A 16,466-nucleotide genomic window follows, 5' to 3' on the forward strand; every position below is an offset into this window, starting at 1 on the left:
TGGCTCATTCGGTTAAGCATTCGACTATTGGTTTCTGCTCAGGTCATGATCTCACGATTCATGAGTTCAAGCCCTGCTTTGGAGCCCCAAGCACGGAACCTGCTTGGGATTCTCTCTCTGCTTCTCCCCTGCACAGGTTCTCTCTCTCTCAAAATAAATAAACTTTTAAAAAAAATACATTTTATCTGTACAAACACACCAAAATTTTCATAAAACAGTATTTATTGTTAGTATTTGCAAGTCCTCTACTTCCTATTTTATTTCATTTTTAAAATGCAAATTTCTACCCGCTGAATTGATTTCCCACACTAAAGAGTTGCAACCCACGGTTGGAAAAACACTCAACAGGATGCCCTTTTATTTTTTTCTAACCCTGTAATTCAATATAGAGTGATTTTGAATTGAGGACAAGCCTGATGAGTTTGAGGTATGGAATAAAGGAATCAGATCAGCTCTGGGTTTGTTGTGTTTTTAAATCTCTCTGTGTGTTCATTCTCTTCACCCTGAGAGGATTCCATTATCTTTGCTCAAAGAGCAGACACTGCTCTGGCTGTTTCCCCTGCTTCTCTTTGATCCCCGCAGCCCAGCTGGGCCCTTCCCCCAAGCCCTCCCTTCTAGACTGGCGGAGGCTGTTCAGAGCCTGGGGCTTTGCTGGGTGGGGAGCCTGCGAAGTGTTCGCTGTGCTCTTTGGCTGTTCCCACCTCCAACCTGCTCCATTCCCCTGCTGAGCTTTCATTCCGGATCTTCCAGGTTAATGGGATTATTGTTCTTCTCGTACTGTTTTGTTTTGTTTTTTCTTATTTCATACAGGTTTTATCAGTTTGCCCCTGGGACAATTTTTAGTTTGTTGCTGAGATGACAAAAATGGGTGGGGATTGCATTCTAGGAATAAATGTTTCCTAATCAACTAGGACTTAATCTGGGAAGAATTTATCCACTCTCAAATAAAGTACTTCTGCAGGTGATTTAAAAAATAAGATTTTTTTTTAACAAATAAAAAGGTGAAACAAAGTATCTTACACCACAACCCATATTTTTAAAAATGTATATATCATCAACATCATGTCAATTATGTGGCATTTGAAGTTGAAATTTTAATATTGGTCAGGAAGATTAATTAATACACTGATTATATTATTTACTTTACCTATAACATTCTACAACATTTACTGAGCACCAGTTAGGTACAAAGCAAGGTATGTAAAATACATTTCCTGACTTCAAGGTATCTAGACCTTCAGAACAAGATAAGAAATGCTACAAATAACCATCTTATAGAATAATATCTTTTTTTTTTTTTAACGTTTATTTATTTTTGAGACAGAGAGAGAGCATGAACAGGGGAGGGGCAGAGAGAGAGGGAGACACAGAATCTGAAACAGGTTCCAGGCTCTGAGCTGTCAGCACAGAGCCCGACGCGGGGCTCGAACTCACGGACCGCGAGACCATGACCTGAGCCGAAGTCGGACGCTCAACCGACTGAGCCACCCAGGCGCCCCTAGAATAATATCTTAATAAGTGACTTGAAAATATACAGTAGAAAGCCCAGAGTATTTCTCCCTTTTCAGAACTCATAAGAGTGAAAAAAGAGAGAAATCATTTCTTTCTGTTCTGTCTTTTCAAGATATGAGACTGCCAAATTTCTCTCTCACTCATCGAGTGCATGGATGGATGAATGAAGAAATGAATGAACACTAACTGCCTACTTTGTGCCATGTGCAGTAAGAGTGATGGAAGGGCCTTCCTACTGATCTTTCTTTGGTTTCTTCATGTACTTCTCAAATGAAGTGGCTGCCCCAGAACTGGATGGATAAGGAAAATGAGCCCTGTGCTAGGGTGGGTAGAGACTGACAAATGCAAGAGGCATGTAAATAATGCCATTAGGAGATAGATATGTCGGGGCGCCTGGGTGGCACAGTCGGTTAAGCGTCCGACTTCAGCCAGGTCACGATCTCGCGGTCCGTGAGTTCGAGCCCCGCGTCAGGCTCTGGGCTAATGGCTCAGAGCCTGGAGCCTGTTTCCGATTCTGTGTCTCCCTCTCTCTTTGCCCCTCCCCTGTTCGTGCTCTGTCTCTCTCTGTCCCAAAAATAAATAAACGTTAAAAAAAAGAAAAAAAAAAGGAGATAGATATGTCTTTCCTTCCCTCTGATTGTCTAGAGCCATGTGATCCAGTAGGAATACAAAAACGAGCCATATATGTAACGGTAAATTCTATAGTAGTCACATTCTATATCAAAAGAGATAACATTTAACAATATATTTATTTAACCCAATAATCTAAAATATTATCATTACAACATAATCAATGTAAAAATATAAAGAAGATATTTTACTTTTTTCTTTCTTTTTAGACTATTGTCTTCAAACTTTGGCATGTAATTTCCACTTACACATCTCAGTTTTGACCAGCCATATTTCATGAGTTCATCAATCACAAGTCACTGGTGGCTGCTATATTGGACAACAGGTCTAGGTAAAGAAGCAGAATAAAGGAGAAGCCTAAATACTTGATGAGTTTTTCCAACATTTTCTTGGGTAGAAAAGACTGGAAGTTATTTTTCTCTAAATGTGATTGGAGAAATAGGAGTTGCCAACTCAGGAGCCCTCCTTTCTCTTCTTCTAGCCTCTCAGTCCTAGAGAAATGACATAGAACTGGGATAGTCTCCTCTACTTCTCCAGTGCCTCAGGACCAGCATCTGTTGTGAAGACAACAAGCACGGCCCCTAGGGTCCCCATATTAGTATCGCACCTTGCAGATGATAACTGCTTTCATGTACAATATCTCATTTGATCACTTTTTTAAAGTTTATTTATTTATTTATTTTGGGAGATAGTGAGAGCCAGTGAGGAGGGGCAGAGAGAGGGAGAAAGAGAGAGAGAGAGAGAGAGAGAGAGAGAATCCCAAGCAGGCTCTGCACTGTCAGTGCAGAGCCCAAAATGCGCTCAAACTCAAACCACAAGATCATGACCTGGACCAAAGTCAGATGCTTAAACAACTGAGCCACCCAGGCGCCCCTCTCATTTAATCATTTTAATCATTGTACTACTGTGTAGTAGTCAGTGGAAGCATTACTATCCTCATTTTACAGATGAATGAACTGAAGTTCAAAGAGATTAAATGACTTGCTCAAAGTAGCACAGTTAGTATCCAAGTGTTTTGAAATTCAATCTATGTGTCCCACTAAATCAGAGCTGTCTGGGGAAAGAAAATTCACACACAAAAATATGGATTTTTTTTCCTTTTTTAGCAACACCCCAGGTCTCCCTCCTCACCCTCCTCCCCCCAAAAAACAAAACTGGTGATCACTTTTCAAAAGTAATATACAAATAACTTCTTGGCCAATAGAGTTTTTAGCTGCGTTTTTGATTTTTTATTTTTAAGTTGGATATTGTCCAGTTTAGTAATTTTAAACATCTGAAGGTTGCAAGCAAGTTAATACGTTACAAAGGCAAAGTTTCTGCATTGGCCCTGAAATGTGTTGCAATCATTTCTGTCTGGGAAAACAAACAAAAGTGGATCAGCAGCATGTTTGTCATATGAGATGCTGACAGAGTCCCAGCCCCTAGGATGTTGGCTTACCTACCAACAATACCTCCCTTTCAGGCAATGCCAGCTGTTTTATGAGAATATCGCAGTTCTCTGGAAGGGAACTGCAACAGTCAGCAGGATCGAACTTCACTACCGCGTATAGGGAAATACGGTACTCTATCAACTTTTGATGCATCCTTCTTCTGACACTATGGGAAAAAGACTGTGACAGACTTTAAAGACAGTTTACTCCTTAAGAATAGGAATTGTCTTATGAGAAAAGGTTCCTAGAATAAACGACATTCAGTATGTTTACCGTTCTCAATTTTAGAAACGTAGTGGGCATGAGAGCCATATTCACATTGATCTGCGTTAACTGTGCATGTTTTTTCTGCTCTATCCAACCGCATTCCTATTTTTATTCTTTTCATTCCACTCTGGAGTCGTTTTGCCTCCTAGTTAGGCCACCAATAATATCCATTCAAAATACATGAGTTTTTCCCCCGCTTTCATGTTATACCGATTTTCCTCGTTCCCAGCTACTCCTTCTCTTAGTTAACCGCTGACAAATCTTAATGAAATAAGTTTAGCTTGTCGTAGAGAACAAGAGTCATTATGAAAACTGGGAGGGTCTGGGAGCATCTTAAAAAATCGTTCGGATAGCTTTCAGAATGTGGACAAACTGGTAAAATCCAGCTGGGAGACAGGGCATCCGGCTCATCACATTCCAAAGAAATCCTCTGGAGTTTCCTAACAGCTGCCACGGAGATGCTGAGTAATGAATCCTGTGCCCTATTTACATGCCGTCTGCTGTGATGTCCTTAGCAGTAGGCAAATGCTAGAAACACAAAGGGAAGACACTTGGCCCACTAACCACTCCCATTGTCTAGTTTATCACTCAGTTCTATCCCTTCCTTCCTCTTGAGGAAATGGGGGTACATAAATGATAAGTAATATAAAACTTGCAGAAAAGAATTGAGATATCCAGACACTTCTGTAGTAACCAGCATTTTTCTTATTGGAGGTAAAAATCCTCAATAAAGGGTTTTGTCGTCCTCCATTCCTGCCTCTCCAATAAGCCCGTCTCTAGACATCCTACTCTGAACCTAGTAAATGGGGATGTGGCAAATTATTTGATCTGCTGGACCTACTCAAGTAGGTTATTAGTGGGTTATTAGCTCAAGTGGGTTTTTTAAAATAAATGTTTAGCCCAATAATTTACCAGCAAATTAGAGAAGTGGTGAGGTTCATTAGCATTTTAGGGTTCATGTTACCAGAAACAGTCTCATACAAAGGAACACATTTATTTTTTTAAGTTTATTTATTTTTGAGAGAGAGCATGTGTGCATGTGTGCAAGCAGGGGAGAGGCAAAGAGAGAGGGAGAGAGAATCCCAAGCAGGATCCCCGCTATGGGGAGCCCATCATGGTGCTTGAACCCATGAACTGCAATGTCATGACCTGAGCCGAAATCAAGAATTGGATACCGACTGAGCCACCCAGGTGCCCCAACACACACGCACACACACACACACACACACACACACACACACACACATATTTAATGTTTTTTATTTATTTTTGAGAGAGAGACAGAGAGCAAACAGGAGAGGGGCGAAGAGAAAGGGAGACACAGAATCCGAAGCAGGCTCCAGGCTCTGAGCTGTCAGCAAAGAGCCTGATGCGGGCCTCAAATCCACAAACCATGAGATCATGACCTCAGCCAAAGTCGGACGCTTAAATGACTGAGCCACCCAGGCGCACTGCAGCACATATATTTTTTAAGTGTTTATTTATTTATTTTGAGAGAGGGAGAGAGTGAGCAGGGGAGGAGCAGAGAGAGGGAGACAGAGACTCTCAAGCAGTCTCCATGCTATCAGCACAGACCCCGACTTGGAGCTCAAACCCACAAACCAAGGGACACATATTGGAGCAAACGTACCCTTATTCCAGTATCATGTACACAACAAGTTTGCATACATAGGAGAACAGACATTTATTGTAAGTTACATCCTTTCATCTTGTGAATTCTACTATGCACTAAAAGTACCTCAAAGAACACAGATGCTGAACATACTGCACTGGTAAGAGTCTTTCCTCCTCTCTGTATCCTACATTTAAGATGCGAATGATTTCTCTTTCTAGGCTACCCCATAATTTCTTTGTGGGTTAAAAAATGTGTTAACATTTAAAGCATTAAAATAGATGGCTGGAGAACTGGCTTATCTGACCCAAGTGCTTGGCCTTGCAATCTCCGCATTCCCCACAGCATTTATTGTCTTTTCAACAGATACCTTAAAAGGTATCTTAAAAGCATCTAACTTGGGTTTAAATGCAAGAGTGCCTGCAAACACTGGTATGGTTTATAAAATACTCAGAAGAGCAGCAAGAAAAATGGCCCGATTGTCCATGCAGTCTGTATACTGGCTTGGTTTCAAGTATTCTGTCTGAAAGTGTACACACACATATTCCCAGGAGCTCTTTCTCATCTAGCACTTTTATTGTTTTAGTAGCTCCCTTCTTGGAATGTTAAACACATACACACACTGGCAGAGTTCTTGGTTTAGTACATTGCCTAGGGTGACTGCATTGGAAGAGATGCCAAACTAGTAATGTTCTTACCTATAAACACCAGAAGACACCAACACACCCTCCTGCCAGCTCTTTTCTGCCAAAAACTACAAGGAACGATGTTGCTCGCTGAGGGAGAGGGAAAGAAACTATTGATTTCATTTTAAATGAGTAGGGTTTGGGGTGCCTGGGTGGCTCAGTCAGTTAAGCATCCAACCCTTGATTTCAGCTCAGGACATGATCTTATAGTTCATGAGATGGAGACCCACATTTGGTTCTACGCTGAGAGTGCAAAACCTGCTTAGGATTTTCTCTCTCCCTCTCTCTGCCCTTCTCCCACTTGTGCTTGCTCTCTTGCTCAGTCTCAAAAATAAATAAATAAACTTAAAAATTTTTTTTTAATGAGTAGCATTTAAAGTTACAAACTAGATGGCACAAAAACAGACACATAGACCAACGGAATAGAATAGAAACCCCAGAACTAGACCCACAAACGTATGGCCAACTAATCTTTGACAAAGCAGGAAAGAACATCCAATGGAAAAAAGACAGTCTCTTTAACAAATGGTGCTGGGAGAACTGGACAGCAACATGCAGAAGGTTGAAACTAGACCACTTTCTCACACCATTCACAAAAATAAACTCAAAATGGATAAAGGACCTAAATGTGAGACAGGAAACCATCAAAACCCTAGAGGACAAAGCAGGAAAAGACCTCTCTGACCTCAGCCGTAGCAATCTCTTACTCGACACATCCCCAAAGGCAAGGGAATTAAAAGCAAAAGTGAATTACTGGGACCTTATGAAGATAAAAAGCTTCTGCACAGCAAAGGAAACAACCAACAAAACTAAAAGGCAACCAACGGAATGGGAAAAGATATTTGCAAATGACATATCGGACAAAGGGCTAGTATCCAAAATCTATAAAGAGCTCACCAAACTCCACACCCGAAAAACAAATAACCCAGTGAAGAAATGGGCAGAAAACATGAATAGACACTTCTCTAAAGAAGACATCCGGATGGCCAACAGGCACATGAAAAGATGCTCAACGTCGCTCCTTATCAGGGAAATACAAATCAAAACCACACTCAGATATCACCTCACGCCAGTCAGAGTGGCCAAAATGAACAAATCAGGAGACTATAGATGCTGGAGAGGATGTGGAGAAACGGGAACCCTCTTGCACTGTTGGTGGGAAGGCAAATTGGTGCAGCCATTCTGGAAAACAGTGTGGAGGTTCCTCAGAAAATTAAAAATAGACCTACCCTATGACCCAGCAATAGCACTGCTAGGAATTTACCCAAGGGATACAGAAGTACTGATGCATAGGGGCACTTGTACCCCAATGTTTATAGCAGCACTCTCAACAATAGCCAAATTATGGAAAGAGCCTAAATGCCCATCAACTGATGAATGGATAAAGAAATTGTGGTTTATATACACAATGGAGTACTACGTGGCAATGAGAAAGAACGAAATATGGCCCTTTGTAGCAACGTGGATGGAACTAGAGAGTGTGATGCTAAGTGAAATAAGCCATACAGAGAAAGACAGATACCATATGTTTTCACTCTTAGGTGGATCCTGAGAAACTTAACAGAAACCCATGGGGGAGGGGAAGGAAAAAAAAAAAAAAGGTTAGAGTGGGAGAGAGCCAAAGCATAAGAGACTCTTAAAAACTGAGAACAAACTGAGGGTTGATGGGGGGTGGGAGGGAGGGGAGGGTGAGTGATGGGTATTGAGGAGGGCACCTTTTGGGATGAGCACTGGGTGTTGTATGGAAACCAATTTGACAATAAATTTCATATATTGAAAAAAAATAAAGTTACAAACTAGAATGAAGAAAGTACAGAAAACAAATATTTTTCAGGGAATAGTAAAATAGTAAAAGATCCAATGGGACCATGAATCTTTCTTTATCATTCTCATACAAGTTAATCATGCTTATCTGATATAAAAATAGGAAACATACAGAAGCATAGAAATCATTAAGAAATCTCATAATTCCACCTCCTAAACTTGTAAACATTTTGACTATGTTCATATGTTTATAGACACATACATACATATGATTCTGATACAGACATATAAAGAAATCTTTCTTAGCCAAATGATATCATAAATTATATTTAGTCGTACTAACTACTTTTACTACTTAACAAAAGGTCATGACTATCTTACCAGGTCAGTAAATAAATATCTACTGCATCACTGCTAATGGGTGCATGGTATTTTTTCATGTGGTTATACCAAAGTTATTTAACAAATACTCTATGGCTGATTTTGAATTTTTCTGACTTTTATAATTATAAATAATTCTACAGTCAACATCTTTCTACATATATTTTTGTGTATATGTCTGATTAAACCTTAGAGTAAATTCTCAGAATTGTGATTGGAAGGTTAAAATAAAGTTAGTTTATCTATCTATCTATCTATCTATCTATCTATCTATCTATCTTAGTTTTTAAATAAGTACAATTCTAAGTTACCATGTAGAAGAGTGCCAATATCCATCATTAGATGATATCTCTTTTTCTTCCAAGTTTGCCATAGTTTGGAAATGATTTTCAGATTTAAAAAATACATATATAGGTGTTTTCAATCTGACAGGTAATAATTTGTATTTCTGTTACTCTCAATGAGATTTACTCATGCATTCTTTATGCTTATTAACCACTTGTATCTTTTATTATTTGAATTGCCTCTACACTTTTTTGACTTATCTCTTCCTAACTGAATTGGAAGACCACTCTTAATATATAGGTTATAAGAAACTTACCTAAAATGTTGCAAATATTTTCCCAAGGGAACCCAGATTTCAGTTGTCCCCTAACTTGGGGGAGGGGGCTTGGAGGAAGACACAGTGTCCGAATAGCTGTCTTTGTGTTTGTTCCAGCCCCAAAATACCAGGATACATGAGGTCAGCGTGTCTCTGATAATCTTAAAAAAATCTTATTATGCAATGACCTTACTGAACATAACTATAGAGTTTTCATAGGGAAGATCAAAAACAGGTTTTGCAAAACACACCTTACAGAAAAATCCCTAGTGGACATGTCTGTTCTCATTCATTATCAGCTCTATTTGGGGCTGAAATAGGTAGGGAGTGGCTTGCAAACAACCCAGTTCATCTCAGCTTGCTTCCTCAAATTTGTCCTGATGCTCAGCCAGGAAAAGGGTCCTCCAGTTACCAAAAATTGCCCTCCTTAGAAGTCAGTTGAGCTGTCATTTTATTTTGAAAATGCCCTTTGGGGATATCATGCCCAACTCCAGCAGTTTATCAGAGTATTTCTTCCGATCTTTTCCTGCCAGATCTCTCAGGAGTATTAACGTTTCTTTAACAAGTTTCTGTACATTTTTGTCAATTTCATTTCTAAGTATCTTATCTTCTTTTTTCGTTGGTACTATAATTGGTAACTTGCCTCCACCACATGATCTATTCAACTATTCTTTATATATAGGAAAATGATTGATTTGGATCCATTTTTGTGTGTGAAATCAACCACCTTACTAATCTCATGGTTTCTAATAATAGTCTCTTCTCTGTTTTTCTTAATATATTATCATCTGCCAATAATGATCACTGAGTCACCTTCTTTCAAATATCCATACCTCTTATTACTTTCTCATGTCTAATTACATTAATCAGTACTTCTAAACTGAGAGTACTAGTAGTGATGATAGAGTTCTTTATCTTTCATGACAAAAACTTATAAAGCTTCCAATAAAAATGATGATGGCTTTAATATGTTGTGTATATGCACACATATAAAATTGTAATGTCAAAGAAGTTTGTATCTTTTCCTATGGCTTGGGTTTCTTATTTGTATATTGGTTTTCTTTTGCTTTTTTTTTTAGAATCATGAATTTGTCAGAATTTTTTTAACTTTTTTCATAGTTTATTTATTTTTGATAGACAGAGCGAGACAGAGCACAAGTTGGGGAGGGACAGAGAGAGAAGGAGACACAGAATCCGAAGCAGGCTCCAGGCTCCAAGCTGTCAGCACAGAGCATGACGTGGGGCTTGGACTCACAAATTGCGAGATCATGACCTGAGCCAAAGTTGGATGCTCAACTGACTGAGCCACCCAGGCGCTCCAATTTGTCAGAATTTTTAAGATACCAGTACAGGATTTGTCAAAGGCCACTTAGATACCTGTCCATTAATCCACACTAAATATGAATTATCATTAAAGTGCTTAGACATGTTCATGGACTGTTAGTTCTCTTACTAATTCATAAGTCATTTCTAATACCAGTGCTATACAAGTATATTTATTGAGCATTCTGACACATTATAATAGCTAGTGATACGAGTCTCTTTATTTCTCTCAGGTTTTCTTGGCTAAAGTGGTTCAATATTCTAATCATTATTTCTATTGCTATCAAGTAGGTAATAAAAAATGACAAAATTGAAAATAATACAAAATAATTTGGGGTACTTTGATTTAAAAATTAAAAATAAGCCAAGTACCACAAATTATAGGGGGAAGCAGAAATCAATATGAGCTTAATAAGTGATGGACAGTTTTATAGAAGATTTATTTTTTCCAGTTAAATAAGAGGATAGGCGAAGGGGGAAAAATTAATTTACAGAGTGATGAAGAAGGGCAACACCCTGATTAAGGGTTATTCAGTTTAGGCTAAAATATATTTGTGTAGGAAATCCTTGTTCTACTACAAGAAGGATATCCGTGAAGAAAAACAATGTATTATTTTGCCAAATGGTTACTAGAACAAGAACTAAGGAATTATAATAAGATAAGGAAATAAAGTCTAATATAACAATGATATTGGGTCAAGGAAGAATGAATAAGAATTTAAAAAATCTTACAAAGTCATGGCTCCTGGGTGGCTCAGTTAAGTGTCCAACTCTTGTTTTGGGCTCAAGTCATGATCTCACAGTTCATGGGTTCCAGCCCTGTGTCAGCCTCTGCACTGACAGCAGTGAGCCTGCTTGGGATTCTCTATCTTTCTGCCCTTTCCCCGTCCCCTACCCCCACCCCACTCACATACGTGCGTGTGTGCTCTCTCTCTCTCTATCAAAAAGAAATAAACATTTTAAAATTAAAAATAATCTTACAAAGTGAATAAAAGTTTTACCAAACTAGAAATTTCCTATATAAATAAGGTCTTTACAGTATGTTCCCCCATAATCTTTCCATCCTTCTCATCCCAAGCTGTCTATAGTACACTGAACTCCTTGTACTTCTCAGAGGATATCACATCTTCTCTGTTACCCCAACCTCCAACATCCACCCTTTTTTCCTCTAGATACTTGTACTCCCAGTTCAGACATTGGATTCAAAGAAATTCTTTTCTGTACCTCAATCCAGGACAAGCAGCCTTCTCTTGGCTCCCATTGCATCTCATGCACAACTCTCTGAATCCCTGATTTTCTTGACTGTTTCCCGCAGTAGAGACACAATGGAAGGCATCTTAATTATTCATTTAGCATTTAGGATATAGAGAATACACACACACACACACACACACACACACAGAGGATATATATTAAGTTATGGGAAATAAAAATTATCCCTTTTTTAAAAATCTTAAGAGATTGGGGACACAAACTCTTCTCTCTACTGTTCTTATTTTTCACAACCCAGTGGAGTTAAAATGTCACATAATGACTCCATAATTCCTACCCGTAACTATTAATTAATTAAATCAAGGAAGTTCTCTTCCTGTACTATCTGTAAACATCAGGTAGGAGGAATCCAAGTCAGTAAGAATAAGAATAAGGGAATGATAAAGTTGGAAAGGCCCATGAAAATCATTCATCCAGTGGTTTCTAACTCTGGTTGAGCTTTTAATAAAATGGCAATGCCCAGGTCTTACCTCAAGGGAATCTGACTTAGCTTGTCTAGTATGGCCAAGCATTAGTATTTTTAAAGTTCCCCAGATGCTTCTAACACGCACCCAGAATTGAGAACAACTGATATAATCTCACTCCTTCATTTTGCTGATGAGGCGTACATGACAGGTGAAGTCACTTGGTTGAGTAGGTAGGAAACACAAAATAACTAGGATGCCTCAACACACAATCTAGTTCTTTTTCCATCAAATCATACTTAGTTAATTATTTCTGTAAAGGTGAGAAAATAAACCCTGTAAAGTTTAATGACACTACATGATGCATTACAGAAAGAGTGATTAGGAAATCTACAGATTGGAAAAACCTGCTTACTTAAAATGAGCACTAAGGGTGAGATTAGCTGGACTGAAAGTATATCAACCACAAGCTGTGTGTGGTGGCACTTCAAAATAAATGTAATGAGAAGCAACATGAAAAAAAAAAAGAGAGAGATTCTAACTGCCAGACAAAGGTAGGATCTGTGCAGGAAATAACTTGGCTGAATAAACAGAACTAGCAAAGACTAGATTATACAAACATGATTTATTTCTAATTCAGACAAAGTTGAGCTATCCAGCAACTCTATCTACTTACAATTCCCCATCTGTATAAATCTTATGCTGGTAACAAGCATGTATTTATAGCTTTCTGCAAGCCCTATCCCTGACAAAGAGAAAGAGAAGAGGGCTCTAAGGTTCACAGAAGCTGAGAATGGAAATTACATTGGTGCATGAGGTCAAACCTTTCTCGGATTTATCTTCCAAACTTAGAATATGTAAAAAGTTAAATTGAGAATGACAATGAGGAAGGTCAATGGAGGAAACTAATATTTACTGGCAGAGGAGCAAGGGACAGAGAAAGCACGTGCTGTTCTTTTGTTTCCCTACCACAGCTCCAATCTCTACCCTCTGCCCAAGTCAACTCAATTTCCAGCCAATGGCTCATGTCATTATGGAGACTGGCAAATCCAAAATTACCAGGGTGGGCCAGCAGGCTACACACTCAGAGAGGAACCAATGTTACAGTTCAAATCTGAAAGTCATCTGCTGTAGAATTCCTCTTGGTCAGAGGAGGTCAGTCTTTTGTTCTAGTCTGGCCCTTCGATTGATCAGATTAGGCTCACCCACATTATGGAGAGCAATCTGCTTTACTCAAAGTCCACCAATTTAAATGTCAATTCATTCAAAAAGACTCTCATAGAAACATCCAGAATAATATTTGACCACACATCTAGTCACCATGGCCCAACCAAACTGACACATAACATTAATCGTCAACAGATTCCTGTCAACTGGAAATAATCTCATAAGTGGTGACATATAGGTAGAGGCAGTCCAACTACCTAAGAGAAAAAACTACAGAGGTGAACCATGAGCTAGCTGACTGGGAGGTTGGACTGGATAACCTGTATATTCATTTGGGGGTCTGAGTCTGGACTGTGGATATACCTCCTAGGAAGAGTGATGCATGCCTTTCTCTTTCACCTGCATCATGCATATTCTTGCAGTTTATGTGCCTACTATTTAAAATTTCTTTTTGTAAGTAGGCTCCATGCTCAGCAAAGAGCCCAATGCAGGGCTTGAACTCAAGACCCTGAGATCAAGACCTGAGCTGAGATCAAGAGTTGGACGCTTGACTGACTGAGCCACCCAGGCACCCTAGAATTATTCTATCTTCTTGGGGCTGTCAGGCAGCTAACTGCCACTTCTTAATATTATTGCTGTGTCTGCCTTGAACAGCTAATAATGGATGTGAAAGCCCTTTGTATAATTATTAATGCCAAGGAAATGTGCAGCAATATATTGTTCTGGTCTCCTGTGGACTAGATAAACCCAGATAACCAAGTTTATTATAATTATGTCTAAAATTAAAGTAAATAAATACCTGGTGAGTGCCTGAGTGTGTATGTATGGTGTGTGTGTGTGTGTGTGTGTGTGTGTGTGTGTGTGTGTGTGTTTAATGGTTGAAAAGTACTGACTTAATGCATGAATCTTGTAACATCTATTTACATGCACTGAAACTCAGTGGTTTATTCCATTTTCCCATCTGGGTTCTAGATATGTGAGATGGTTTAGTGGAGAGTTTTGCATTGGTACAGTATTGTCCTAAGTTACCTATCATTTCTGCTTAAATCATCTGTGGAACAAGGCACCAAATATACAAATAAATTCCATGATAAGAATACAAATAATTCTCCAGTCTCAATAAGTACTTCTCTACTCATAAATTGAAGAATTAATATAGTCTCTCTGCTTTGCTGATTAGTATGAGGCTCCTTTACTTTAAAATTAGGATTGTGTTCATGAAGTAAGGTTAGAAGTTCAGGAAAAGGAAGAAATGCTCTATTTAAAAATGTACGACTATTGGGGTGCCTGGGTGGCTCAGTTGGTTAGGCGTCCAACTTAGGCTCAGGTCATGATCTCACAGTTCATGAGTTTGAGCCCCGCGTTGGGCTCTGTGCTCACAGCTCAGAGCCTGGAGCCTGCTTCCGATTCTGTGTCTCCCTCTCTCTCTGCCCCATCCCCACTCATGCTCTGTCTCTCTCTGTCTTAAAAATAAATAAAACATTAAAAAAAATTTTTAAATGTACAACTATTTATTTTTAGCTACCACTTTTTAGCATGTAGGTATTCAAATATAAAGTGCTTAGGAGGTAGGTGTATTCCATAAACTGTCATCTTTCTCTCACTTCAAGAGGCTCATCATTAACCTTTCCATTAATTCTATATCTTTCCGATCTTCCTAAATCAACACCTACTCTAAATTACTACTCAAATTAAACCCTAGTTTTACATCTACATTCTCTCTGTTTTAGTCTGAAAAGCCTGTAAGCTTTTCTGTCTAGTCCCCATTTCTGCCTCACTCCAGAATCTGGCTTGAAGCCTGGACTTTCTCAAATCCAATTGCTAGCGAGCAAATCCTCTATCAAACAGCTCTCTCACATGTCTGTGTATTAAAAATAGCTAATATGACTCACCAACACTTCTTACTCAGACCAAAGGGCAGCTCTTGCACCCCAGGGATGGGAAAGCAGAGGAGGGCAATGTGTGAAGAAAAGCACCGATATTCAGAAACAATTTTCCAAATTTCATATTGATGTTGAATTTGGTTCTGGTATTTCCATCAAGAAACATATCTGCAAGTGATTTTATGTAGAATTATTCTTTTTTGCTGATTTTCCTGGAAAGTTACATTTTCTTAAATGTCTGGTATGGCTAGTATGGTATTGTCATGTTTATTCACGGATCACCCTGTTTAGACTAATATTAGAATAATGGCCCTGGTTTCAAAAATGGCTTTTGTCAAACTCTCTTTGGCCTTAGAAGTCTGAGATAATCTTGTAATTATTCATTCCTTCATGCAAGAATCATTGAATAACTTCTCCAGTTTTTAATGTTTATTTATTTTTGAGAGAGAGAGAGAGAGAGAGAGAGAGAGGCAGACAGAGAGGGGGACAGAGGATCCAAAGTAGGCTCTGCACTGCAGCAGAGAGCCCGATGGGGGGCTCGAACCCAAGAACCATGAGATCATGACATGAGCCAAAGCCAGATGCCTAACCAACTGAGCCACCCAGGAACCCTTCACTGAGTAACTTCTGTGGTGTGCAGGACTGCCATGATCCTCACTCCAGGCAGCACTATTCTCATATTCTCTGGAGTTGAGTCCTAGGGGGGCATTCCTTGAAGTTGTATACTTCCTGACAGGGACAAAAAGGCATATGTGACATAGTCACCTAGACTAGGCCCTCCAGGAGTGATTACTAAACCTCATTAAAAACAAGTAGACTGTGCATTCACTGTGTTATTCATTCATACAGTCTGGTTAGTCATTAATGAAACCAAGTTTAGGTTTTTCTTGGTCTCTTGTGATTTTCCCAATATCTAGACGCTCTATCCCTGACATGAAAGTACATTTTGTAATCAATGTAAGCACAAAACAGGCAGAGATTCAAAAGTAACTATTAAAAAAAAAGTAACTATGAACTAGGCAGTAAAAATGCACTTTCATATGAAGTTTCTGTCTTGTAAAGTGTTGATAATTCTTATCAACCAATGGGATAAAGTCCAGCCCTTCACCAAACACAGCTGATAACATGACCTTCATAAATGACAAAAAGTCAAGTTTGAGTCCATCCCTTCTACTTTTTTTTTTTTTTAATCAGTCTATAACAACAAAAAAATTGCCTCTCTTTAATACAGACAAGCCAGGAAGGTCATACAATCTAGTTATGAGAGGTTTTATTTGTTACCATTTATTAAAAAAAAATTCTTTCACTAAGAAAACTTTTTTTCCTAATAGTAACTGACCTCTGTCATGATTCTTTTCCACCTCTGTCAAACATTTCTAAGACTTAACTACTTAGGTTACTTAGATCAAAAACACCTTGTGATTCAGGTAGAAATAATTCTTCAAGCAGAGGAATTTATATGACCTACCTTTTACCATCCATTAAGCAGCTTTTTATGTTGGGCCTACTTGTAATGTGTATTAATGTCAGATTG

General features: G+C 38.8%; 1 long non-coding RNA gene across 2 annotated transcripts in view; it reads right to left on the bottom strand.

The window, feature by feature from the left end:
• Positions 1 to 2,406: 2,406 nt before the first annotated feature.
• Positions 2,407 to 16,466, bottom strand: part of LOC125175202 (uncharacterized) — a 55,374-nt gene continuing 41,314 nt past the window's right edge. For both annotated transcript variants that reach the window (XR_007155697.1, XR_007155696.1), the window contains exon 4: positions 2,407 to 2,469. This is a non-coding gene — a long non-coding RNA (uncharacterized LOC125175202). The remainder of the gene's footprint in view (positions 2,470 to 16,466) is intronic.

The sequence above is a fragment of the Prionailurus viverrinus genome, chromosome C2 (assembly GCF_022837055.1).
Source record: "Prionailurus viverrinus isolate Anna chromosome C2, UM_Priviv_1.0, whole genome shotgun sequence".
In the NCBI taxonomy this organism is placed as follows: Eukaryota; Metazoa; Chordata; class Mammalia; order Carnivora; family Felidae; genus Prionailurus; species Prionailurus viverrinus.